At 45.6% G+C, this 25,100-nt stretch overlaps 1 protein-coding gene across 4 annotated transcripts in view; it reads right to left on the bottom strand.

The window, feature by feature from the left end:
• Positions 1-24,088, bottom strand: part of MAPK8 (mitogen-activated protein kinase 8) — a 94,805-nt gene extending 70,717 nt beyond the window's left edge. For 3 of the 4 annotated variants that reach the window (XM_036355908.1, XM_036355906.1, XM_036355910.1), the window contains exon 1: positions 23,944-24,088. The gene's annotated coding sequence lies outside the window, so the exon portion shown is untranslated. The remainder of the gene's footprint in view (positions 1-23,943) is intronic. The other variant, XM_036355911.1, reaches the window with a different exon arrangement.
• Positions 24,089-25,100: the final 1,012 nt, after the last annotated feature.

Genomic DNA, 25,100 nt, shown 5'->3' with positions numbered 1-25,100 from the left:
TACTCAATATCATACTGGAAGTTCTAACTATAGCAGTAAGACAAGAGAAAATAAAATGTATACAGATTGTGAAAGAAGAAACAAAACCCTTTTCATTTGCAAATGTCATCATTTTGTCTTCTCCTGAGGTTATGCTTTTTATTGATTTTAGAGAGAGGAAGAAAGGGAGAGCAGGAGAGAGACTGGTTACCTCTCATATGTGCCCAGACTAGGGATCAAACCTGCAACCTTTTGGTGTAGGGGAAGTTGCTCGGCCAGGGCTCTGTGGAACAAATTTTAAACTTTTACTCAACACTAAAGGCACGGTGCACAGATTCATGCACAGGTGGAGTCCCTTGGCGTGGCCTGCGGGGATTAGGCCAAACCGGCAGTCTAATGCCAACTGCTGTTCCTGCCTGCCGGAGTGCTCCTGCTCACACCGGCCCTGCTGCACCTGCCACGGGCCCGTGCCCAGTCAGTCCTGATCGGAAGAGGCTTGCATGTCACAGCAGCACTTGCCAGCTGTGAGCCCTGTGTCGGGCACATGTCCCAAGGGGGAGGCGGGGTTGGGGGGAGGTGGAGACCAGGACGCAATTGGCCCACTGACGTTTGTGCTGGTTGTCGGGAGCCAACTAGTGGCTGCTTTTATATCATTTCTTCTTGCAGAGCATCTAGGGAGGGGAAGCAGCTGTAGTGCCCAAGGCTGACTTCCAGGAGGCCAGCGGCGCTGTCAGGATCTTGCCAGCAGTGCTGGTCCTGGTCTGTCGGTGCCTGGCCCATTCTCCAGAGATTGGACTTGCAGGACTACTGATGGAGTAAGTGGCTGCTGCTGGGCTGGTGAGCCGCCTGGACAGGTTGGTCAACTGAGCGGCACTCTCGCTGTGGGAGTGCACTGACCATCAGGGGGCAGCTCCTGAGTTGAGTGTCTGCCTTCTGTGGTCAGTGCGCGTCATAGCGACCAGTCGACCAGTCATTTGGTCACTTAGGCTTTTATATATATACTAGTGGCCCGGTGCACGAAATCCGTGCACAGGGGAGGGTGTGTTCCTCAGCCTGGCCTGCACACTCTCCAATTTGGGACCCTTCGAAAAATGTCCTGCCAGTTTACAGGGATTGGGCCTAAACCAGTAGTCGGACATCCCTCTCGTAATCCGGGACTGCTGGCTCCTAACCGCTCACCTGCCTGCCTGATTGCCTCTAACCACTTTGCCTGCGAGCCAAGGAGGGCCCACGCCCCACAGAGAATCAGCCGGGAGGCAGTGCTGTACGCCCCCGCCAAGAGGGCCCAGCTGCAGAGGAGCCTGGATAAGAAGCTGGGCGAGCTAAGCAGCCAGAGGAGGAGCAAAAAGAGGGAGAAGGATATGTGAGCCAGCCCTCACACCCTCCGGCCTTGTCTTTGCAAATGCGAGTGGGGGCAAGCGGCTGTCCCTGGCTGTCCCTGGTGCTTTCTGTGCCTTGTAGCTGCTCCAGTGATGTGACCAGGGCTGCATGAGCAAGTGAGGGGCCTCTGGGAGGGGGTGGGTCCTCGGGCCCAGCGTGCCCTGCCTTGCACTGGGGTGGGGGCGGGCTGCAGTGGCTGTTCCCTGCACCTTCCTGGGGAGAGCTGCCTCAGGTCTCAGTTATGCTGGCACCAGGGCCCCCTGGGGCTCTACGAGGTCCCTCGCCAACTGATTTAAGAGAACCTTTAAGAGAGGTTCCGGGAGTCCAGGGTTGCCGCCTGGCCTGCGCCCCGGCCCTCCCGCCCTCCGATCACCATGGCGGGGACCCGGGTTGCCTCCTGGCCTGTGCCCTGGCCCTTCTGCCCCCGATCGCCATGGCGATCGCCAGCCACAGGCCAGCGGGCAACCCCGCTATCCGATGGTGATCACTGGCTGGGGGGTGGGGAAAGGCGGACTTTGCCCACCCCCCAGCTCTTGCCTGCCGCCTGGGTTGCCGATCACCATTCTTCAGTCCTTCCCCTATAGCCTCCCATCATTGCAAGTATGCAAATTAACCACCATCTTTGTTGGCGGTTACCCGCCATCTTGGCTGGCAGTTAATTTGCATATCGCCCTGATTAGCCAATGGGAAGGGTAGTGGTTGTACGGCTAATTACCATGTTTCTCTTTTATTAGATAGGACTAGAGGCCCGGTGCACAAAAATTTGTGCACTCGGGGGGGAGGAGGGGTCCCTCAGCCGGGCCTGTGCACTCTCGCAGTCTGGGACCCCTCGGGAGATAATGACCTGCTGGCTTAGGCCTGCTCCCGGGTGGCAGAGGGCAGGCCCAATCCCTAGGTGCAGCCCCTGGTCGGGCTCAGAGAAGGGCCGATTGGGGAGTTGGGGCGCCGCCCCCTGTCATGCACAGAGCAGGGCGGATTGGGAGGTTGCGATGCCACCCTCAGTCACGCTCAGGGTAGGGCCGATTAGGGGGTTGGGGCACCGCCCCGTCACACTCAAGGCAGGGTCGATGGGGAGGTTGCGGCGCCACCCCCTGTCACGCACAGAGCAGGGCTAATCAGGGGGTTTGGGCGCTGCCCCCTGTCACTCACAGAGCAGGGCCCATCAGGGTGGTTGGGGCTCCGTACTCTGTCACACACAGAGCAGGGCCCATCAGGGGGTTGGGGAGCTCCCCCCGTCACGCACAGAGTAGGGTTGATCAGGGGGTTGAGGAGCTCCCCCCTGTCACTCACAGAGTAGGGCCTATAGGGGAGTTGGGGCACCGACCACTGTCACACACAGAGCAGGGCGGATCAGGGGGTTGGGACGCCGCCCTCTATCACCCACAGAGCAGGGCAGATAAGGGGGTTGGGGCGCCGCCACTGTCACACTCAGGGCAGGGTTGATGGGGAGGTTATGGCTCTACCCCATCACACACAGAGCAGGGCCCGTGGGGGAGAGGGGGGCGGGGGGGGTTGGGGCGCCGCACCCTGTCACGCACAGAGCCGCAGGGCGATCAGGGGGTTGGGGAGCTCCCCCCTGTCACACACAGAGCAGGGCCGATCAGGGGGTTGAGGAGCTCCCCTCTGTCACTCACAGAGTAGGGCCCTTAGGGGAGTTGGGGCACTGCCCCCTGTCACACACAGAGCAGGGCCGAACAGGGGGTTGGGCGCCGCACCCTGTCACTCTCAGGGCAGGGCCGATGGGGAGGTTATGGCTCTACCCCGTCACACACAGAGCAGGGCCCTGAGGGGGGGGGGGGGGGTTGGGGCGCCACACCCTGTCACACACAGAGCAGGGCCGATCGGGGGTTGGGGCGCCGCACCCTGTCACACACAGAGCCACAGGGCAATCAGGGGGTTGGGGAGCTCCCCCCTATCAGGCACAGAGCAGGGCTGATCAGGGGGTTGGGGCACCTTCCCCGTCACGAACAGAGCAGGGCGGATAGGGAGGTTGTGGCCCCGCCCCCTGTCACACACAGAGCCACAGGGTGATCAGGGGGTTTGGGCGCTGCCCCCTGTCATGCTGATCCCGGTGCTGGGAGGCATAGTACCCTTGTACTATATAGGATAGAGGCCTGGTGCATGGGTGGGGGCCGGCTGGTTTGCCCTGAAGGGTGTCCTGGATCAGGGTGGGGGTCCCCACTGGGGTTCCTGGCCAGCCTGGATGAGGGGATGATGGCTGTTTGCAGCTGGTCACAACCCCTTCAGGGTGGGGGTCGCCACTGGGGTGCCTGGCCAGTCTGGGTGAGGGGCTGAGGGCTGTTTTCAGGCTGGCGGGTGACTGAAGCTCCCAACCGCTCCTTTTTTTTTTTTTTTTAATTAAATCTTTATTGTTCAGATTATTACATTTGTTCCTCTTTTTCCCCCCCCATAACTCCCCTCCTCCCAGTTCCCGCCCCACCCTCCGCCCTCACGCCCCACCCACTGTCCTCATCCATAGGTGCACGATTTTTGTCCAGTCTCTTCCCGCATCTCCCACACCCCTTTCCCCCCGAAGAATAGTCAGTCCATTCCCTTTCTATGTCCCTGATTCTATTATAATCACCAGTTCATTCTGTTCATCAGACTATTTATTCACTTGATTCTTAGATTCACTTGTTGATAGATGCATATTTGTTGTTCATAATTTGTATCTTTACCTTTTTCTTCCTCTTCCTCTTCTTAAAGGATACCTTTCAGCATTTCATATAATGCTAGTTTGGTGGTGATGAACTCCTTTAGCTTTTCCTTATCTGTGAAGCTCTTTATCTGACCTTCTATTCTGAATGATAGCTTTGCTGGATAAAGTAATCTTGGTTGTAGGTTCTTGGTATTCATCACTTTGAATATTTCTTGCCACTCCCTTCTGGCCTGCATAGTTTCTGTTGAGAAATCAGCTGACAGTCGTATGGGTATTCCCTTGTAGGTAACTGAGTTTCTTTCTCTTGCTGTTTTTAAGATTCACTCTTTATCTTTTGCTCTTGGCATTTTAATTATGATGTGTCTTGGTGTGGTCCTCTTTGGATTCCTTTTGTTTGGGGTTCTCCGTGCTTCTTGGACCTGCAAGTCCATTTCTTTCACCAGGTGGGGGAAGTTTTCTGTCATTATTTCTTCAAATAGGTTTTCAATATCTTGCTCTCTCCTATCTTCTGGCATCCCTATAATTCTGATGTTGGTACGCTTGAAGCTGTCCCAGAGGCTCCTTACACTATCCTCGCATTTTTGGATTCTTTTTTCATTTTGCTTTTCCGGTTGGGTGTTTTTTGCTTCCTCGCATTTCAAATCATTGACTTGATTCTTGCGCTCCTCTGGTCTGCTGTCGGGAGTCTGTATAATATTCGTTATTTCAGTCCGTGTATGCTTAATTTCTAGTTGGTTCCCCAATATAACATCGAGGGTCTCATTAGTTTTCTTGTAGATCTCATTAAGTTTATCGGCGGCTTCTAAACAGTTCTTGAGAGACCTTAAAAGTGTGGTTCTGAACTCTATATCTTCCATTGACAATTTTGTCCTGTTTCTTTGTCTCCGCATTTTGTTATGCTTCCTTGGTGCACCCCCTAGTGGTCTTTGTGCACAGTCTTATAGTTAAACCTTGATTGTTGTAGCTAATACCAGGGAGGGTTTGACCTCCAGGCCAAGTGGCTATCTCCTTTTTTTCTTTTCTTTTTTATTCTGGGCCAGCTTTAGCGCTGGCTCCAGCTCTGAGGCCTCTGCTGCTGAAAGAAGGTATCTGGTTTGTTTCGGTTCTATAATCGAAACACTGTATCAACTCCAGCTCTGAGATCCCAGCTGGCTGGCTGAAAGCAGGTTTCTGGGGTTTTGTTTAGCTTCTATATTTGTAACAATGTTTCAAACTGCAAGCTCAGAGGCTGGCAAGGCAGGCGGGGAACGTTGGTTTCCTCCGTCACTGAAGCAAGCAAGCCTCATGTTAGCTTCAAGCTGCCTGGCTGCCGGCCGCTATTTTGGCTGGCAGTTAATTTGCATATCGCCCTGATTAGCCAATCGGAAGGGTAGCGGACCTATGGCTAATTAACATGTTTCTCTTTTATTAGATAGGATATAGATAACTGAGTATATACTTCTCAATGTCCCCTTTATAATATCTACGATTCTATAGCCTTATAAATATGTCCACTCCTTTTATGTGTAACTGCCCTTCCTCACTCCTGATAGACTTGAGAATGTTACTTTATCTTTGTCTCTCTCAAACTGCAAAAATACTTTTTACTCTGCCATTTGTTTCTTCATTTCTATTCCTAATCCTATTTTTCCTTCTCTAATAATTGCTATAATATATATTAAATAAATATATAATGCTATATAGATAGTGGTACCAAAATTTCACCCTGAAAATAAATGAAAACTACATACATGAGAATTTCAAATAGGGAATCTAATGGGATATGCCTTCATTAAGCTAACAAATTCCTTCCCCTTAAAATGGTGAGCTAGGTAATTAGAAGCAACTCTCTGAGAACAATGAGAAAGACAGACATCCCTTCACCCAGGCAAATTAGAAACAGATAATCAAGACAGCTCTTTGAAGACAACAGAGTGCTAACGGGGCAATAAAAAATGGAGGCTAACATCTTGGGAGAACAAGGAAATCCTTAGAGGTGAGGGAGGCATCTGGGACCTTTTTCCAGGGGGCACCTGTCAGATTCATAAAGGTGGCTAAGAAGTTGAGTTGAACTGTTCACAGATCTATAAGGCTGGGGTGGGTGGGAAGAAGGACTGGGTTCTAAATATTGAGAGTAAGGCCCCAACAAAGTATGGGGATAGGGAAATGGGTGGGGTGCTGATAACACCCTGGTTTTATGTTGGCACTCCAAAGGATTATATCCCCAAGAGTAAATAAAACATAAAATAGCCCAGTCTTTGCAGACTCTGAGTCTAGACCCCGCTTTGAAACATCTTTGTCTCTGACTAGATTAAGATGATCCGAGATTGCAAGTGTCACTAGCTAGCCTCCTTCCAACAGTAAACAAAGTTCCTTTTTGGAAGGAGATAACACTCTTAAACCTTAAATTATCTCTATAATTTTTCATAGTAAATATCTTAATAAAAATATACAGTATATGAGACCAACACAACATAATAAAAAATTAAGTGACACAAAAGCTACAGGAAAACACAGAGGATCAAGAGAATGAGATTATTCAATACAGACATGCTTAATATATTTTTAAACAGTGTTTGAGAGTCATTAAAGACTGTCCCAGTACAAAGTCCTGCTAATTTCAAAATTTCAAATCATACTAAATTTCCTAATTCTTAAATTAATCTCTGATTGCTTCTTTAGGAATTTCCAAAGTTGTTCTAAACCCTCCTTACTCCCCTTAGGTACATACACATCAAAAAGAACACTTCACCTACTAAACTAAAAAATCCAATCTGAAAGGAATTCAGTACACCCACAGACAGGTTCTCTAACCTGCCTACCAGTTTTATTTCCCAAGAAGGAACACACCTCATTAGATCACCACAAGAGAGTGAACCATGTTGCAGGGAGCTACCTGAACTCAAATCAGAGGTCTTCAAGCATTTTACATCACAACCCATTATACATACACCTTCGTTTGTAATCTAATACATAAGTACACAATTTTAATGAAACACAAATTTTAAAAATCAATTCTTTGCTTCAGTAATCAAGACAGGATGAGTGGCAGCTAAAGAAGAAAGAATTTGTTCAAGATGGAACCAAGATGGCGGCACAGGTAAACACTGGTACTCACCACCTCCCATAATCACATCAAAATTACAACTAAAATACAGAACAACCATCATTCAGAACACCATGAAATCTGGCTGAATGGAAGTCCTACAACTAGAGAAGTAAAGAAGAAAGCACACTGAGACTGATAGGAGTGGCGGAGGGGGAATGGGCTGGTCCGACACCCACATGTGGCATTTTTTTTAAATTGGGAGGATATCTCAACTACAGAGGCCTCCCTTGAGAAGCAAGAAGTCCCAGCCCCACACGAGACTCCCAGTCCAGGGCTCCAGAGCTGAGAAGATAAGTCCCCATAACTTCAGGCTATAAAAACAAAGCAGGGACTGTGGCTTAGTGACTCAGTGGCTGCTAAAGACCCAGGAGTTCCTTTGAAAGGGCTGGCACATGAACTTACATGGTCCTGGCTCCCTGTGAGCTCCAGTGCTGGGCAGTGGCTTGGGGGGAGGGAGGGGTTCCAGGGACACACAAGGAGGAACTAGATTGTCTGACATTGGTGCAGGAACTCAGGAAGAGGCTTTCTCCCGGACTGGAGTGCTCGCAGGGGTCACTGTTTCTGTGCTGGAACCTCCCCTATCGAGGACTGACTGGCAGCCGTATATGAGTTTCCATCAGTGTGGCACACACTGTTCACTCTAACCTAGTGATTCCCTGAGACCATGCCCTATCCAATTTGCAGCATCACCTAAGTTGTTTGCAGTGGCTTTTCCATATGAATAGCATGTCCTGGCTTAGGCTTCAGACTTTGCTAAAATCTCTCAAACAAGCATTAGATGGCATCAGTAAAAGGCTCAAGACCTGGCACTAACACGAGCCTGCCTTGCTTCACAGCTTGCCTCGCCATGGCACTTCCAAGCCCAATACAAGTAGCAGCCATCTAATGGGTCATGAGTGGCAATTTGAAAAGCTGCCATAGAGTCCTCTAGTATAACCGATGCCCAGCATCTTCTATTATCAGGACCAATCCCATAACACTTCACATCTCAGAAAAAGTCCAAGTTTTCCTGGTAATCTATCATTCTCTCAGTTCTCATTGCCACTCTGCTGTATATGTCCTTCATTTTGCCCAAGTCCTCATCCCTCCCCTCCCAAGTCCTTTACTGGGCCTTCTGAAATTCCTAATTGTGATAAGCAAACTTAGCTGATTACACTACCTTTACTGTTCCTTATCATCTACCCACCTGCCAATTCTCCCTAAGTGAAAATGTTAACAAATGGTTCACAGTAGTATGTACCCTTACTTCCCTCACCATTCATGCATACTGCCTGACTCCTTTAATGCCTAAGCATCTTTAATTCATTGGCCTCCTCATTTTCCTAGGCTTTCTCCTCAATTCCACCTCAGCAACCCATTCCCAAGGCCATCCTGGGTATTATCAACACCAGAAACTATTATACCTGTCAAATCTCTATTTTAAGCATTCCACTCTGACCACCATATTCAATTCTTATTTCACTTCATCCTACCCAATCCCCTACAATTTTAATTAAAATTCCCAATGCATTGATGTTACCACTTCCTTACTATTCATCCTTACTTCACCTACTTTCTTGTCCATGTCACCACTCCTCAAAGCATTCCCTTTAAAAAGCTCTCATTTCCCTGCCCCCTTTCATTCTTTTATATTGACTTAGTTTTATGTGTCAACTTGGTTGATACAAGTCCTGTTTACTAAACCAAACACTAGTCTAGGTGTTGCTATGAGAGTTGTGTAGACAGAGTTAACATCCACAATTAGTTGGCTCTCAGGAAGGAAATTATCCTCAACAATGTGGGTGGGCCTCATCTAATCAGTTGAAAGGCCTTAAGAGCAAACCTGAGGTTTCCCTAAGAGAAAATTCTGCTTCAAGACCGCAGCATCAGCTCTTGCCCAAGTTCCTGCAAGTCTGCCTTACAGATTTCTGACTTGTCAGCCCCCCATTAATTGTGTATGCAAACTCCTTGAAATTTCTTTATATACACAATACATACATATATATTTCCTACTGATGCTGTTTTCTGGAGAACTCCAACTGATACACCTAGCAAAACTTCACAGCAGAGGAATCCAACCATCTGCCTTATCTGTGCATATATCTAACCAGTTCAATAATGCTGGGGAAAAAGAAAATAACAAAAGCAGGCTGACTGATATCACTTTAAATTCAAGATTTCAAACCCTAAATTAATAATCAATAATTCTTAGCAAACTACTTCAAACTTCCCATACTCCCAAGCCCTTTTCCCATGCCAGTATCAAACTTCACTGAGAAAACAGAAACCACAAGAAGATGAAAGCCAGAAGGACAAGCCTTATCATATAGTAGGCACTGCCTACTTCCCTGCAAGTGCACACAACTCCTCGGCATTCCATTCCCTTCTGCTCAATGGAAGACACCTCTCTAGCAAAGGCCTCTCTCTCTACTTGTGCTCTCCATCCCCTTTCCCGCATATTCTTTTCATTGGCTGGACCCCACATGTTCCTTTATGTACCAACCCACTTCTCTGTTCCCTTCACAGCTAATCTTTAAAAAGTTGTCTACATACACTGTCTCTGGATTTGCTCATTTCCCATTCCCTTAAATTTTTTTTTTCATTGATTGTTTTTTACCTGACTTCAATTTGGCTCCTTTTACTTCACTTTAATAAAACTCATCAAGATCACCAACAATTTCCCATATAATCTCTTTGTACCTGCTTCCTTATCTATAAAAATTGAAGTAACAGTCCAATAGTACCTACCTCATAATGTGTGATGTTTAAACAAGGTTAATAAATGTGAAGCACCACAGCAGTGCCTATTATGATAAGCACTGAATAAGCATTAGCTATTATATTATTAGGATATTCTGGATTCTTGTTTCCCCTTCATTCTGGTTTTTATTTCTAGCTTATTTGACAATGTATGAGTCCTTGAATAGTAAACTGCTTCAGATTTGGGGGGGAGGGCAAAGGTAAGTGGAAAAAGACAGAAAATAAATAAACTATGATATATTCATTGAACAATGAGATCCCTATTAAATTTCGACCAACTATCTTCAATCAGCTACCACGTAATTTCACAAGGATGAGCTACCTCAAACCCAAAACTCAAACCAAACTCCCTCCCTCCACTCCCTTACCCACCCCTATGCTTTCTTGACTTACAGATTTTTGCCAATATCATTTTTCTAAGCATAAGTCTTTCCTGTCCAAATTCACTCACTTTTCACTTCTATACAATTTGACCCTCTACCTTAATTACATACTTCTGGGAAACAGACTAACTTATATTTCTGGAAACTACCTCTGGGTGTTACACACATAGAGAGCAATTTATATGCATTACTAAATAAGAGACAAGTAAGTCAATTACTAATTCTGCATTTGCTGTCAAAAGATCACTAAGTTGTCTATTTGACATTTTGAAAACTACAATTTAAGTTTATTCGCATCAATGTTAGAGAGAAAACTTCACACTATTCGAATTACTCCCATAATCCCTACTCAAGTTCACTTATTATTCAGTTTTTTTAAATACTCAGCAGGTTCACAGATATTTTAGTTCTTGTTTTACAAGCTGTGCAGGAAAGTGACAATGTTTTGAAAAATCACTGCTGCTAGTGCAAAATGAGAAAAAACTAAAAATTGGGAGGAGGTAAAAACTAAAGTAACTTGAACAAGGGAAACAAACAATAAACAAAAGAGACCATATCAAACTAAAAGGTTTTTGCACAGCAAAGAAAACCATCAACAAAATGAAAAGACAACCCCATTGAATGGGAGAATATATTCACCACAGATACAACTGATAAGGTGTTAATATCCAAAATTCATAAAAAACTCATACAACTCAATACCAAAATAACCCACAATCTATTAAAAAAATGGACAAAGGACCTCAATAGACACTTCTCCAAAGAGGACATAAAGATGGTCAATAAACATGAAAAGGTGTCAAAATCACTGTCAGATATACACCAATTAAACCACAATGAGCTATCACCTCACACCTGTCAGAATGGCTATCATCAATAAATTAACAAGCAACAAATATTGGTGAAGATGTGGAGAAAAGGGAACCCTTCTTCACTGTTGGTGGGAATGCAGACTGGTGCAGCCATTATGGAAAACAGTATGGAGTTTCCTCAAAAAATTAAAAATGGAACTGCCTGATGACCCAGCGACTCCACTTCTGGGTATATATCCAAAGAAATCCAAAACACTAATTAGCAAGAATATATACACCCCTATGTTTACTGCAGTATTATTTATAATAGGCAAGATTTGGAAGTAACCCAAGTGTCCATCAATAGATGAGTGGATAAAAAAAGATGTGGTACATTTACACAATGGACTACTACTCAGCTATAAAAAAGAATGAAATCTTATCATCTGCAACAGCATGGTTAGACCTAGGGCAGTGATGGCGAACCTATAACACGCGTGTCAGAGGTGACACGTGAACTCATTTTTTTTCTTTGTTAAATGGCATTTAAATATATAAAATAAATATCAAAAATATAAGTCTGTGTTTTACTACGGTTGCAAATATCAAAAAATTTCTATATGTGACACGGCACCAGAGTTAAGTTAGGGTTTTTCAAAATGCTGACATGCTGAGCTCAAAAGGTTCGCCATCACTGACCTACGGGGTAGTATGCTAAGTGAAATAAGTCAGTCAGAGAAAGACAAATAACATATTACTTCACTTATATGTGGAATCTAAAGAATATAAATGAACAAAACAGAAAGAGACTCATAAATACAGAGAACAGACTAATGGTTGTCAGAGGGAGAGGGATTGGGGGACTGGGTGAAAAGATTAGAAGTACAGATTAGTAGTTATAAAACAGTCATGGGATATAAAGTACAGCATAGAAAATACAGTCGATAATCTATATTAATAAAAGGGTAATATGCAAATTGGTCACAACTCCCTAACAGTCACGACTGGATATGCTAATTAGTCATGGCCAGTATGCAAACTGCCATCACTCCCACACACAAGATGACTGCCCCCATGTGGTCAAAGATGGCCACCTCCATGTGGCCACAAGATGGCCGGCAGGGGAGGGCAGTTGGGGGCAATCGGGCCAGCAGGGGAACAGTTAGGCGTTGATCAGGCTGGCAGCGGATTGGTTAGGGGGTGATCAGGCTGGCAGGCAGAAGTGGTTGGGAGCCAGCAGTCCTGGATTGTGAGAGGGATGTCCTATTGGAGAGGGTGCAGGCTGGGCTCAGGTACCCCCCCACCCCCCGCCGTGCACAAATTTCGTGCACGCACCGGGCCTCTAGTAGTATAATAACCATGTATGGTGTCAGATGGATACTGGAAATATCGGGGGAACACTTTGTAAAATATATGATTGTCTAACCACTATGCTGCACACTTGAAACTAACACAAAATAATACGGAATATAAACTGTAATTGAAAAATATTTCAAAAATAAATATTTTAAGCAGGAAAAGAAATTAAAATAAGAGGAGGGCAGGAGGGCATGATTTATACCTGAAAAATTCCATTACAGAGCTATTATGAGCCACAACAGAATTTAAAAAGTGGATTTAATATACAAATGTTAATTACGATGTAAAATAAACAGATTTCTTAGCTACCACCAGCTAGAAAATAAATATACAACTATCAAGAAAAATAAGAAGTAAAAACTCAAATATAAAAAAAATTAATGGCAAAAACCTTAAAAATGCTATTAGGAACCCAAAAAGACACTTGAATAAATAAAAAGGCAAAGTTTTCCATACTCTTGGATAGAAAGACACAACACCATAAGCTATCAATTCTCCTATAAATTCAAAGTAAATCCTAATGGCAAACTGAATCTATGTGATATAAATTAATTAGGTGGGGAAGAGATATTAACTTGAAAAGGGCATAAGAAAACTTTCTGGGTGATGGTAATGTTCTAGATGTTATCTGGGTATTATATAAGTGTTACACAGGCAAACTTTCATTGGGCTATAAATTTAAGGTTTGTGCATCTTACTGTACATAAAATTTACCTCAAAACCTGAAATGATCCCAACAGAAATGGCAACTAGACTAGATGGATTGATCTAAAAGTTCATATAAAAAAAAAAGGTTAAAAGCCAGAAAAGATTCTGAAAAATAAGAGAATTAGCCCTGATAGAAATACAGTATAAAATACAATAATTAAAACACGATGGTTTGGTTCCCAAGTGGACAGAGGAATGAGTAGATCAGAAACGGTGCCAAATAAGCATGCAATTCAAATTCACTAAAACAGAAAGGTGCATTTCCAATCTGTAAGACAAAAATGGATTATTCAGTAAATAATGTTGGGACAATGAGCTGGTCCTCTAGAGAAAAAAAGTAAGGTTGGATTCATACTTTATATTTTACACCAGAATAAATTCCAAATAAGTAAAAGAATTAAAAATACAAAAAGAGAAGAAACCATCAAAGTATTAGACAAATAGCATTTGAGAATTCTTATATAATCTTGAATTAGCAAAAGACTTTCTGACCATGACATGTGACTTAGAAGTCAGTAAAGATTGGTAACTACTGAAAAAAAAAAAAAATCAGCATGACAAAACCATGATAAACAAATTTAAAAAGCAAACAGTCAACTGGGAAAAATATTTCCAAAAATAGCACAGAGCTATTTTCCCTAACATAAAAATAAATCCTACAAATACAAGAAAGAGTAACAAAGAGATAGAAAACCAGACATGGATATGAAGTGTTAACAATAAAGACATAAAGAGCCCTTAAAAGGCAAAAGATGTTTAATCTCACGCATAATGGTGATGAGGAAGGAAGCAGGCATCCTCACACAGTGCAGGCGAAAGTAAGCTGGAACAGCCTCTACTGTGGCACCTTGGCCATATCTATCAAAATTATAAATACACATGCATAGCAATTCCATTCCTGGAAATGTATCCTATACATTTCTATACAACTGTGAAATGAAGTATGTGCAGCACCACAGCTTTTGACAGCAAATACTAAAAACAATCTAAATGTACATAAAAAGGGGCTAGTTAAATTAATGTCACACCTCTATAATGGTATTACAGACTGAATTTTTGTGTCTTCTCAAAATTCATATGTTGAAGCCCTAAGGCCTGGTAGCTGGAAGTGGGTTTTGGGAAATAATTAGGTAACAAGATGGGGCCCATGATGAGATCAGTGTCATGAAAAGGGGAAGAGAGAGGAGAGCACTCTCTCCACTGAGGACACAGTGAGAAGGTGACCTCTGCAAATCTCTAGGCATCTGGATCTTGGACTTCCAGCCTCTAGAAATGTGAGAAATAAATGTCTGCTGTTTCAAACCCAGTCTATGGTATTTTGTCACAGCAGCACAAGCTTACTAAGACAAATGGTATGCCATGAAGGTGTTAAAAAAAAAGCATGCTATTTATGTACTGACATGATTAATGTAAGTCATCTCTAAGCTATATTGTTAACCTAACAACAAAAGGTAAAGGGTAATGTGCATAGCATACAACAAGATGTTTAATCTCACTCATAACTTAAAAAAAGGGGGGGCAGCCTGCAGAGGACATACACTATACACTATATACTATGTAAGACACACAATCCCTCACTGGCAATCTGAACTCCATAAACCCCCAAAAAGTAATTAAAAAAAAAAATAAGTTTAGTACAAACCTATTTGGTGTCAAAACCTGAGAAAAAACTCCATATAACCCTTCATAATCTTAATTTAGCCTACTTATTTACTACTTATGCTTTTAATACAGAAGTATTAATGTGTTTGATTATGGGATGCTAACCCAGTTCCTGCTAGGGATTTTGGGTAATATAGTAAATGCACTTATATTACCTTTCTACAGTCACCTGCCCCTCCCTCGCACAAAAAAAACCCCCTTAATTCTGAAATACAGCTGGACCAAGGGTCTGGGCAAGGAATTATCTATTTACTTGCACAGACATAAACCATCTTTGGAAGGACTCACAGAAGCTTAGCATATTTCCATGCAGAGGAACTGGGTGGCTGCACAAAGTGGAAAGGAAAGTTTTTAGTGTATATCTTTTTAAATCTTTAAAATTTTGAATCAAAGTGAATACACTAGTCAAAAGATAAATAAAATAAAATCACTAAAATTCTTTCACTCTCAACAATAACAGAAAAACCCAGATGCCTTTTTGTTGTTTGTTGGGACCATAAAGTGGCCCTTTCTCAAGTTACAGGGAAATCTATACAAGGGTGGCTTTCCTTTATCTCTCCATTGACCCGAATGGTGTTTGAGCCGGTCAGGGAATGAGTCTCCACTCCCATTACAGCTTTTAGGAAATAGCAATATCAATGTTTTGGATGCCTTGTGCCAAACAAAGCAGGTGGGCTGGGCTGTTCCTCTTCTTCAGCAGCCCCAGAAATACACTGGGGCTTGGGCCTGTCAGCATCACGAAGGAGTGAAGCCCACTCTTCTCGTATAAGAAAAAGGCTTAAGAAAGTGCTACCAGCATAGATCTGGTCTTATGTGTTCAGAGTCTCAACACTGAAGAGTGTGAGAACTTGTTAGTGCTTGAGCAGCATCTTTTTTACTATGTGCTCTTCATACACTTATTTTGATACCTTGTTGTGTTCCAAAATGGATTTGAGGTGACCAAAAGGTTTGCCTTTTCTTATTATTTAGATTTTGAGTAATCTGTACCACATTCGCAACTTGAACTAGAAATTAGGAGAGAATACATAGTTTTTTTGTGGTTTATCTAGTGAGTATACTTCAAAAGAAGGAGCTGTGTGTTTTTTTTCCCTTAGTACCCCAGAAATATTTTGGGGTTTGGGCCTCTCAGCAATCAGAAATGCATAGTTTGACATCCCAAATGCCCCAAAGTCCAGCCATCAGTCCTGATGACTAAAGAAATTCCTAACGAAATCAGCTTTTAGGAAATAGCAATATCAATGTTAAACCTCACAATATTGGTTCCTTTTGTTAGGACATAAAGGCACGTATGTTTGTCCTTAACTCTCATCAAGTTACACTCACTGAAAGTAGAGACTGGCCCTCGCATCACTTAATACCTGTGCATACTTATTCTCAATAAATATCTCCTGTGCAAAGCCAGCATCATTTCAGTTATCTCAAAAGGAGCAAGAAATTGGATGTAACACTATAACAATAGAAACACCACACAGAAAACTTAAAAAAACTGAGAAGGTAGTTCCAGATGTTACTTATAAATAACTTCCCTCACTTCTCTAGACCTCTTGCTTAGAAAAAGCTCTAGAAAATGCTTAATTAACTGCTGTGGTTATGAGGTCTCTGACAAATTTGCGATCTTCACGTAGAATCAAAGATCCCAATACGATTAATTTTAAAAGATGAGACAGCATTCCATTTTCTTCAAATGTGGGCACATGACAAAGCTACTCCAGCTCCTGGATTCCCATTCCTTTAGATCTCTATCAAAATAAACCGAGGAAAGCTCAAGCAATTCTCTGCAGTAGGGAGAGGTAAAGCGGCAGAACAACTCTGTAACAGAGAATGTGGCAAAAAAAATTCCCTTTTAATATATGCTTTTGGAACATTTCCAAATTTTTAGGCAGAGAGGATTACTGGCCCAAATGTTAAATCATTTCAGTCAATTTAGATAAGATAATCAGATTTAAATAAACTCAGAGACGCAGAGGGAAACAACTGAATGTGAATGTATCCTGTACATAAAATTGGTTTTAAATTTACTTGGCATTTTGCATTTGTTCCAAGTTAAAAATAATAAGTGATAACAATAGTTAAATTTCCTGAATACTTACATCTAGTGTTCCAGGCATTGTGCATGTAGTACCTTATTCAAACCCCACAGCCTGTGAGATTATGTGCTATTATTATTCTCATCTGACAGATAATAAAACAGGTCAAAAGATGTTACATAACCTAAACTAGCTTATCCTATGTAGTTAGAGTTGGAGCATAGGTTGGAACTCAGGGCTGACCCTAAAGCCCATGCTAGCAACCACTACTAAGTTTAGGCTCCTTAATTTTCTAAAGAATTGGCAGATTTTAACCAAAGGGTAACATATACATAGACAGATATTTGTGCTACATTTGCTGTAGTGTGATATAACCCACCACTCTGAAACAGAATGGCAGCTAATGATTTTTGGAAAAGGCCTTATCACACTCACCTATGATTTTAAACACTGGATTTCAATGAAATTTGGCCTGCCCAGAGATGTGCAGTAGATGTTTGTTTGGGGGAAGACCTCTCATAAATCTTTTCAAAGAACCTATATTCCCTGTTTAGCTGTGCCTAAGTCCCACCCCTGATCAGAAGCTCCTTGAGGCTACTAAATTCTTCATTTTCACATTTCCCATTAAGTAAGTCTCTGAGAACAGTCTTGTTAGTGGAAGGCCTCAAATGTGTCCTTGAAAGAACTCCTAGCTGACAGTGAAGCATTCGATTTGCTTTGTAAGTATAAATATTACAGAAATATCTGACTCAACAATTTACTCAGCTTCTGAAAATTACAAAAAATCCAACTTTCATTGCTGTTCTTGACAAGGGATTCTGATTATCACCTAAATAAGGCTCTTTTTGTCCCAGTATGTTTTCTGAAGAACCACCTATCTGGGGAACAATCTATTAAAAAAAAAAAAAAAAAAGTTCCAACAGCCTCAGTTAAGAGTTCTAAATCCAAAAAGGCTAAACAACTTGTCTAAGGCTCTAGACTTGTTGATGACAAAGTCCCGATGACAGAACTGAGAAGCGAACCTAGATCTGATTCCACCTACCACCCTGAATGATAGAGGGGCTCTTATTTCAATATTCCTGTAACAGTCAAGTCTGTTGACTCAGAACTCATTTCTGAAATCAAAGTTCAAGTCAATCTGCATTAGAATAAGAAGACAAACATTTCTAAATGTTCAGGTAAAGAGATCATAACAAGCAATAAGCACCACAGCACTGAAATAGGCCAATCATTCATGTCTAAAGCTATGTGGCTAAGACTTCCTTGCACACACAGACAGGCCACTATCCATACCACTGACTTGACCTCTAGAGAGCTGGCATCTTAATGTCAGATGTTATACTTCTACAGGTGCCACTAAGCATTTCAACTTATCTACATGACTAAAATATGTCAAAACTCAATTTAATGACAAAGTAGACTAACAGGAATGACAACTGGGATAGTTTGACTAGTAACTTAAATTACTTTCTTCAAGCTGTTTCACTGAGCATTTAGTATCTTTCACAAGGTTATTTCCATAATAGTGAAGATTCTAACCTTATTAATTTTGATATAATTTATTCTTAAACTAATTTCCTTTTCAAGTGGCCTTTCTCCCAGGATCTAACTCTGCCAGGACACTTAAAGGGAGCCCTTTTCAAACACACTAATGCAGTAAGCTTACTAACAGGATCAGTGCTCTCTCTTCCTTTAAACGTGCTTTAAAGAGGAATGGGAAGTGACTGACTGCTAGTGGGTACGGGGATTTCTTCTGGGAGTGATGACAATGTTGTGGAATTAGTGGTGATGCACACTCTAAAAGGGTAAATTTTATGGCACATAAATTATATCTTAACAATGCTGTTATTTAAAAAAAAAAAAACACAACAAAAACAGAAAATAGAACCCCCCCCGCCAAAAAAAAAAATCTGGTTTGACCACTACCTGACTGAGCTACTGCCAAAAGCTTTGTATCAATAACCCTTATGGAATCTGACATACCTTAACTAAAAGTTTGGTACCTCAAGATTTTCATCCATTATTTTAATAAAGTATCATTTTCTTCTTTATTTGTACTCTACATTAGATAATAAGCTCACCCCAAATTCTTTCACATCCAAAACAAATGCTAAAATTTATTACACAGTGACTGCAAATAAAATGTAACTTGGCTAAATTAATATTATTTTGAGTTTGAGGCCCATGGGCTTCACCAAAGTATTAGTAAAAAAACTTAAAATTAAACATTTTTAAAATATTGTTGGAAATTATACAGCTTGTTTCCTTTGTACCAACTCTTCCACTTAAGGGAGTCACTGGAAACTTTTCACAAAAGGATAACTGAAATTACTTTAGACCCCTACTGAAATATCATTGTGTGTGTGTGTGTGTGTGTGTGTGTGTGTGTGTAGGAGAGAGATGGAGAAAGAAAGAAAAAAAATACACAAAGACATACATTTTAGACAAGGTTTTATTTTAGTATAGTAAATGGTTTAAAAGTAACAAAAAGATAACTGATAGTGAAGTAATTCAAAAGCCACTACTGCCATGGCAGAAAATATACATGAACTGATCATTTAGTCATTTGAAAGTGACAGGTTGCATGAGGCTTCTAAAACTTCAAGGAGAACATTCATTTTTTTAAGGCTTGTTTTAAATACTACTCATTGTAAAGAGCTTTTCACCACTCTGGCTTTTACTGGACACTTGCTAATATCCCAGGCCAGTGGAGTCACAAATGCAAGGAGCTGTCCTTAAAGAAGCGCCACTTTGCTTGCTTTTGTCAGGCACAGAACCAAACTGTTCATGGACAGCATCTGACCTCCTAGGCTTAACCCACTGCAGGAAAACCTGAGGTCAACAGTACAAATGACTGTAAGGCTATAACACCGAAAAATAAAATTTGGAAATAAATAAAAGCCATTGTATTCTTAGACACAACCTAACTCAACTTTCCAATATAACATTACACTAGAAGTCCCAGATCTACCACTAAAAAAATAGTAAAATGACCCAGAGTAAAACTCTATCTTCTTTAATACACATCACTTACATTGGGGGGGGGGGGGGGGTGCGGCAAAAATAGGTTTACAGTTGTGTGTATGGGAAATAATAAAGAATAAACTATGTTTCGCATACTCACAACTGGGGCGACAGAAGTGGGGTGGAAAGATCATTGAATTTCAGAGGTAAAAATACTAACGACCCTGTATAATCACCTTATTTACAGGTGCATCTATTGTGTAAATGTACCAGAACTTTTTATCCTTTCATCTACTGATGGGTATTCGGGCTGTTTCCAAATCTTGGCTATTATAAATAAAGCTGCAATGAACACTGGGGGGCTTATATTTGTTTGAGTTACAATGGAATATTACTTGGCCGTAAAAAAAGAGAAAATCTCACCTTTTGTGACAGCATGGAGGGACCTGGAGAGCATTATGCTAAGTGAAATAAGCCAGTCAGAGAAAGACAAGTACCACATGATTTCACTTATATGTGGAATCTAAAGAACCAAATAAACTAATAAACAAAACAGATCCAGAGACATAGATCCAGAGAACAGACTGACAGCTGTCAGAGGGCAGGGAGGTGTGGGGTTGGATAAAAATGGTGAAAAGAATAAGCAAAAAAACAAAAACTCAGACACAGACAACAGTATGGTGATTATCAGAGGGAAAGGGGGCTGGGGAGGTGGAAGAGGAGAAAGGGGAGCTAAATGGTGATGGAAGGAGACCGGACTTGGCAACCATACAATAGAATATGCAGATAATATATTATAGAATTATACACCTGAAACCTACATAGTTTTATTAACCAATGTCACCCTAATTCAAATTTTAAAAAAGGCACATCTATTATATTTTAAAGCATCCTCTCCAATTAAAGGAGAGGATGCTTTACCCTTGAACTCTGGTGAATCCTGAGAAAAGAAAAGACACCTACTAAGAAGGGATCCTGGTGGCTAACTGGGCCCAAACAATAAAAGTAGAAGCCTCCCGCCAACTGCACTTCAGGGAGAGGCCTACACTGAACTGCCTGCCCTCTGAGCCAGCCCTTACACAGGAGCTCCTGGAATCCTGTTCCAACCAATAGTACTGAGACTCTCCCCATCCAATAAGAGCTTCGAGCAGTTCCATTTTGACCTATCAGGACACTGCCTTTTGGGCCAACCATCAAAGGTTCTGAGCCCTAATTTGCATAAGGACAGACAGGGACTTCTGTCTGCATGAGTGAGCTCCCCTCCGGCTCAACACTGACAACCTAAGGTGAGCTGGCACTGAGTGGGGAGTGGAGCCCACCATGGTGTGGAGCAGCACAGGGCAGAGCGAGTGGCACCAGGGAGCCCACCATGGTGTGGAGCAGCACAGGGCAGAGCGAGTGGCACCAGGGAGCCCACCATGGTGTGGAGCAGCACAGGGCAGAGCGAGTGGCACCAGGGAGCCCACCATGGTGTGGAGCAGCACAGGGCAGAGCGAGTGGCACCAGGGACCCCACCATGGTGTGGAGCAGGGCAGAGCGAGTGGCACCAGGGAGCCCACCATGGTGTGGAGCAACACAGGGCAGAGCTGAGTGGCACCAGGGAGCCCACCATGGTGTGGAGCAACACAGGGCAGAGCTGAGTGGCACCAGGGAGCCCACCATGGTGTGGAGCAACACAGGGCAGAGCTGAGTGGCACCAGGGAGCCCACCATGGTGTGGAGCAGCACAGGGCAGAGCGAGTGGCACCAGGGAGCCCACCATGGTGTGGAGCAGGGCAGAGCTGAGTGGCACCGGGAGCCCACCATGGTGTGGAGCAGCACAGGGCAGAGCTGAGTGGCACCAGGGAGCCCACCATGGTGTGGAGCAGGGCAGGGCAGAGCGAGTGGCACCAGGGACCCCACCATGGTGTGGAGCAGCACAGGGCAGAGCTGAGTGGCACCGGGAGCCCACCATGGTGTGGAGCAGCACAGGGCAGAGCGAGTGGCACCCGGAGCCCACCATGGTGTGGAGCAGCACAGGGCAGAGCGAGTGGCACCAGGGACCCCACCATGGTGTGGAGCAGCACAGGGCAGAGCGAGTGGCACCGGGAGCCCACCATGGTGTGGAGCAGCACAGGGCAGAGCGAGTGGCACCAGGGAGCCCACCATGGTGTGGAGCAGCACAGGGCAGAGCTGAGTGGCACCAGGGACCCCACCATGGTGTGGAGCAGCACAGGGCAGAGCGAGTGGCACCGGGGAGCCCACCATGGTGTGGAGCAGGGCAGAGCGAGTGGCACCAGGGAGCCCACCATGGTGTGGAGCAGGGCAGAGCTGAGTGGCACCGGGAGCCCACCATGGTGTGGAGCAGCACAGGGCAGAGCGAGTGGCACCAGGGAGCCCACCATGGTGTGGCGCAGGGCAGAGCTGAGTGGCACCGGGAGCCCACCATGGTGTGGAGCAGCACAGGGCAGAGCGAGTGGCACCAGGGAGCCCACCATGGTGTGGAGCAGGGCAGAGCTGAGTGGCACCGGGAGCCCACCATGGTGTGGAGCAGCACAGGGCAGAGCGAGTGGCACCAGGGAGCCCACCATGGTGTGGCGCAGGGCAGAGCTGAGTGGCACCGGGAGCCCACCATGGTGTGGAGCAGCACAGGGCAGAGCGAGTGGCACCAGGGAGCCCACCATGGTGTGGAGCAGGGCAGAGCTGAGTGGCACCGGGAGCCCACCATGGTGTGGAGCAGCACAGGGCAGAGCTGAGTGGCACCGGGAGCCCACCATGGTGTGGAGCAGCACAGGGCAGAGCGAGTGGCACCAGGGAGCCCACCATGGTGTGGAGCAGGGCAGAGCTGAGTGGCACCGGGAGCCCACCATGGTGTGGAGCAGGGCAGAGCTGAGTGGCACCGGGAGCCCACCATGGTGTGGAGCAGGGCAGAGCTGAGTGGCACCGGGAGCCCACCATGGTGTGGAGCAGGGCAGAGCTGAGTGGCACCGGGAGCCCACCATGGTGTGGAGCAGCACAGGGCAGAGCGAGTGGCACCGGGAGCCCATCAGCACAGAGCGGACCAGCCAGATCAGTCAGAAAGGGGCCTGGCCCCTGAGCTGCTCCACAGCTGTGTGCTCTCACGGCCTGCTGTAGCACCACTGAGCTGCATGCACTGAGAGAAGTTTCCTTCTTCAGCGCACTCCAAACTGAGGATTCCTTCCTGCTGTGTTTAAATTGGTGCCACCAATCATGGCTGACACTCTCCACCAGGGTCCAGTACTGAAGAGTTGCTGAATGAATGAATGAATGAAATAGGCAGATGCTCTAATGGCCAAGAGGGTACTTGTTAAAACACAACGGGCTGACAGATCAGAATTGTACTGGAAAGATCACTGAATTTCAGAGGTAAAAATAGTAGGGACTGGACATTATCTGGTACCAGGCACTCAGTATGTAAACATCGGATGAGGAACTTTCAGAAATTAAAATGAAAAGTGTGAATCAAAACACTTAAAATGGACTTGGATCTGCCACCTAAGGCTGGGGAACCCAAGTGCAAGACAAAGAGATGGGAGGCTGGGGTGAAAAAGTCAAAAGGTCACCAGTGAGTGACCTCAAGAGAAACGCGCGCCGTCCACGGAAGCTGCGCCGCGCTGGATGGACACCTCCGCCCAGTCCAGGGCCGCTTCCCCGCGGCCGGGGCCGACGGCCCCCAGCCGTGCCCGCGCCTGCTCGCCCGGATCGTCAGCACAAAGAAACCACCGAGAAACAAAACACGGTCCCTGGAGGGGGGCGGCGTTGGGCCGGGTGGCCCGAGCGCGCTCCGCGGGCGCCCACCGCGGGGGTGCAGCCAGGGCGCGGCGGGGCCCCCGAGGCGCCTCGGGCCCGATCTTCCTCCAAGTGTCTCAGAACTTGCCACCCCTCCCCGCCCCGCTCCATTTTCCCCTCTCGACGTGGACGTGGGACCCGCGCGAGGACGGGAGGGCGGAGCTGGGGCGGCCAAAGGAGGGCGATGGCCGGGGTGCGCAGGGGTCCCGCCGCCACAAGCCGCAGGCCAGCCCCCGCCCCCCGGGCCGCAATTGTCCCCGCGCTGCCCCCGCCCGCCACGCGCCCCCCTGCCCCGCGCGCTCCCGCCCCCACTCGCGGGAGGGGGTCCCGGCGGAGAGGAAGGCGGCGGCGGCGGCACAATAACATAAACACGGCGGGGCCGCCGGCCAGGGCCCTGCGGCGTCCCCCGCGCTTACCGGCAGCACAGCGAACGGCGACAGGGGGGCCCGGCGGAGGGACCGGCGCTGTCCGGGCGGTCGCCGCAGCCGTTACCCAGCGCTGCCCACGCCTCGGCTTCTTGGACCGCGTCGTCCGGCCTCGGCCGCTCCGCTGAGTAACAGGGACGAGGGCCGTCACCGCGCACGCCCGCTCACGTCATCGCGCAGGGCACCGCCCCTGCGCCTCGCGAGCGGCCGGCGGGGCGGGGCGGGGCGGGGCAACCCCGGGGCCCGGATTGCGGGGGCGGGGCCTGGATGAGGGGCGGGGCCTGCAGTTCTGGAGCGGGGCTCCTTAGGGGCCGGAAGACGTGCGAGGTCGCCCGGGGGCGGGGCTGAAGGAGAAGCTCCGGTAGCCGCGGGGCGGGGTTGGGTGGGGAGCGGAGGGCGGGCCCTGCTCCGGGCCTGGCCAGGGGCGACCTGCGAGGCCAAGCCCAAGCCTCAGGTGCTGGCTTCCCCGGGTTGGAGGCTGGGTGTGCTGAAGCCAAACCGCCCGAGGAGCAAGTGGACACTTGAGAGATGAGAGCTCATTACCTCGATTGACATACGTTGCATTCTGAGGACACCTCCCCAGGCTCAGCAACCCGAAAGCAAATAAATGGTCTCTTCAGCCTCCTGAAACAGCTGCCTCCTGTTTTCCCAAAGTCCACCTCCTACCAGAGTCTATGCATTACCCTCTTTCTCTCTGGGCCCTCACAGAGCGTTTATATAGAAATGACAAAGTGGCCGCCCTTGAATATCCAACAGTGAGTGGAAAGATGTCTAAATGACATACATCCATGCAGTAGAATGCATTTTAGCGATGTAAATGCAAAGTGTTCCAGGAATTCTTAACACAAGGAAATGTTCATAATAGATCATTAATAGAAAGAAGCATACAATGATCCTACTTATATACTGTATATGCATAGAAAAAACCTGAAAAGAAATATGCCAAATTATTTTAATAGTAGTTCATCATTAGACTGTGGAATGAAAGGTGAATTGGTTATTTCTCTTTTATATTTTGGATATTTTTTTTCATGGTTTCCAAATGGAACAGTTACGTTCATAATCAGAAAAAAATTATGCTACTTGAATAAATAACAAACAAATATTTGTTGAATAAATGAGTGATTTCAGATAGACTGTCTTCCCAT

Source organism: Myotis myotis, unplaced genomic scaffold (assembly GCF_014108235.1).
Source record: "Myotis myotis isolate mMyoMyo1 unplaced genomic scaffold, mMyoMyo1.p scaffold_m19_p_24, whole genome shotgun sequence".
NCBI lineage: Eukaryota > Metazoa > Chordata > Mammalia > Chiroptera > Vespertilionidae > Myotis > Myotis myotis.
Note: the sequence above shows the minus strand (reverse complement) of the source record. Positions and strands in the feature narration are given on the sequence as shown.